Consider the following 3,562-nt stretch of genomic DNA (forward strand, 5'->3'; position numbering starts at 1 on the left):
GTAGTAGTGATTTTATTAAATGTGGTATATGTACCAAATGCCATTTCCCTTTATGATTAGTAGTAGAAATAGTAAAAGTGTTGTTAGGTAGGTGGTAGTAACAGTAGTAGAGGTGATGATGGAGGAGGAGGAAGAGGAAGAAGAGGAGGAGGAAGGGAGGAGGAAGAGAAGGAACTCTGTCGATGTATCTTCGGTCATGTCAGGTATTTGACTGAATCCGATTCTCTGATGCAGCTGGGTCTCGTGCACACGCACGCACACACACACACACACACACACACACACACACACACACACACACACACACACACACACACACACACACACGTACACATGTATACATGTGGATGTATAAACATCACCTCCGGCCCACATGAATGAGTTTACTCACCTTTCCACATACTCGCCCACAAAAACGTATACCCACATCCACAACCCACACTCACACCCACTCCCCCATACTCACCTGCACTCACACCCACTCACACACACACATACATACACACACACACACACACACACACACACACACACACACACACACACACACACACACACACACACACACACACACACACACACACACACACACACACACACACACACACACACACACACACACACACACACACACACACACACACTCACATCCACTCCCATACACTCACCTACACCCATACCCTGCGACACCCATACATCCATACACACTCTCACATATGCACACTCACATCCAGAATCACAACCACAACCAAATCAACGCCCACAAGAAAACCCACAACCAAAGCTACACCCACAAACAAACCCACAACCATACCCTCACCCACAAACAAACCCACAACCACAAACATACCCACATATATATCCACACCAACACCTATTCCCACACCCACATGCAAGACGTCCTTTATCTACCATACCTTCTAAATCACTTTGCTCTTGCATTCTCCCAAAAGTATTTTTTTTTTTAAAGAATTTTGGAAAAGTTATCTTCGGCAGCAGCTCGAAAGGGCAATCAGTTCATCATCTAACATAATTAACCAAAATTAATCAGAACGAAAATTAATTATTATCCTGTTAATTAAACATAATTATTGTGGGTCTTCTTCTTCTCCGGCTTCATTAGCTTTTGAGTACGATTGCTATTGGCTTTAGATGTCTTCAGTTCCCCCTCTACTCTGAAAAAAAGAAAAGAAAAAGGTCCAAAAACCCGTGAAGGATAAAACGATACAAAATAATAATGCCCATAAAAGGAGAGGTTATTTCAATGCCTCCCCCCTCCCCTCCCCATCCCCTCCCCCCAAAAAAGAAAGTAGAAATGCACGACTTTAATTTTCAGAAAAATTAGCCTTTGCAAAATAAATGAATAAGTAAATAGATGAATAAATAAATAAACATATAAATAAATATATAAACAAACAAATAAGTTGATATTTAAATACCTTTATTTGTAATAAAAATACAGTGATGCCTGTATAATTTTTAACATTCATATCCAAAAAGTACAAAAAAAGCTTTTTAATAAACAGTCTTTAGTAAACCGATACTCAAGCATAAATACTTGGATGTTTTAGAGGGTTAATACCGCAAATTCACTGACCGAGTTTGTTTGTTACATTGGTTAAAGCATTGGGTACTCCTAAAGTGAACTTCTAGGAAAGTTTGGATAACACTGTATATGCTAAATTGTAGAGAGTGTGCTTGATAGTTTATATATGGACCGATCCCTCAAAGGCATTGCTGTACAGCAGTAAAGATGATAAAGATTAGAAGCATAATATAGAAAAAGTAGATTGTCAAATGACATAACGGTAGATCCGGTCCACTGACCAAAAAAGTGTATTTAGAGTGAAATGATCAGGGCGTGAATACAAAGAATACTATAATGAAACAAAGTTGCATCATTTAGTAGTAAAAAGATGTACCGGCATCGAGCTGAGGCCAAAGAAGATTGCGTCCGAGTCGCTGGTTTCCAAGGAAAATTCAGGAAAATTCAGCCTTGTAGGAAAGAGGACAAATGGGGAATATGGGATGTAGTGTATTTAACGTTCGCCCAGCAGGGCTTCTTCAGAAATAACATAGTAGACAAACCTCTGACTTCTTATACATCCCAAGTTTGCGAGGGAGAAACGAACATCAAATTCGTGTAAACACAACTTGCGAAATTTGCTTACTTCCAAAACTTTTACATAGATATATCTGTTGTCAATTGGTATTACTTTATCGGTACCCAACAATAAGTAAACATTCCTGATCTATCTTATTCTAATTCTGAGATTAGTTGGAAACACTAATGATAGGATCCAGAAATAATTTATAAATCATAGGTTGATTGTAGTAATAGTAACAGTAATAGTAGAATTAGTAGTAGTAGTGTTGGTTTTGACGGTCGTAGTAATAGTAACAGTATGAGAGGCACAGTAGTAGTTGTAATGGTAATAGTAATAATAATAAATTGAGTCATAGTAACATTAGCAGGAATAATAGTAACAGTATAATAAGTAGTAATGATAGTAATAGTAACACTGCTCAATTGAATCATGGTAACAGTAACATCAATAGTAATAGTAACAGCGAATACCGTGGGATGTGTGTACATGAAGTGGCTAAATGGTTGTAACGTTCACGGACCAAATTGAAATTCCTTTGCTACAACACAAATTAAATTCTTCTCTTCATCGTGGATTTCGGTCATTCTTGGCATTTTTTTGTTCAATGCCAGATTCCCTGGCACCTGGCAGTAGTTGTATCTTCAGCCCGCATGTCAACTGCATCCCAAGCATACCAACAGTCTATATATAAGCTTCACTTATATGGCAACACTGACCAGCTTATTTGGGTGGAACAGGTGCCATATAAGCGATCCTTGATTTTATGAGTTTTTTGGGAATTGAGTATAGATAACTCCGTCTTCGGGTCACGATGAGGGGTGGGGGTGGGGGTGGGGTAGATGGACACAAAAACTCAGGACGGAACGGAGGAACAAACGGAACAGAACGGGACGGGATAGAGAGACGGACGGAACAAACCAATGGCACGATGGTCGGATTCTCTTGTGCTGATTGCATGTTTGCAAGTACCGCAGTCTCTATATCCGTATGCATTTACCTGCGCATAGGTGAAATAGCGTATAAGCATTGTGTGATTCACTATGGTCTTGGATCACGTGTTGTACTCGTGATCGGTAGCTATTTCCCTCCCGGAAGAGAGCTCAGAGCTCATATATGACCGATCTATGGGTAATGCTGTGACCTTACACGCACACACACACCCAACTCCCCGCCCACGAGAGTTGGAATAACGACTCACAGCGCAGCGATACTGAAATTATTTCAGCCCTGTGCGAGATTCGAACCCGGACCGTCGTAGTGGGGGCCGTGGATTCTACCACTGCGCCATGCGTGTGTGTGTGTGTGTGTGTGTGTGTGTGTGTGTGTGTGAGTGTGTGTGTGTGTGTGTGTGTGTGTGTGTGTGTGTGTATGTGCGTGTGTGTGGGTGCGCGCGTGCTTGTGCATTTGTGACTGTACCTATTTAATTGTATTTATCTAATTGTAATATGCAAGAA

Source organism: Oratosquilla oratoria, chromosome 4, assembly GCF_046742065.1.
Source record: "Oratosquilla oratoria isolate Oo_2021 chromosome 4, ASM4674206v1, whole genome shotgun sequence".
NCBI classification, from domain to species: Eukaryota; Metazoa; Arthropoda; class Malacostraca; order Stomatopoda; family Squillidae; genus Oratosquilla; species Oratosquilla oratoria.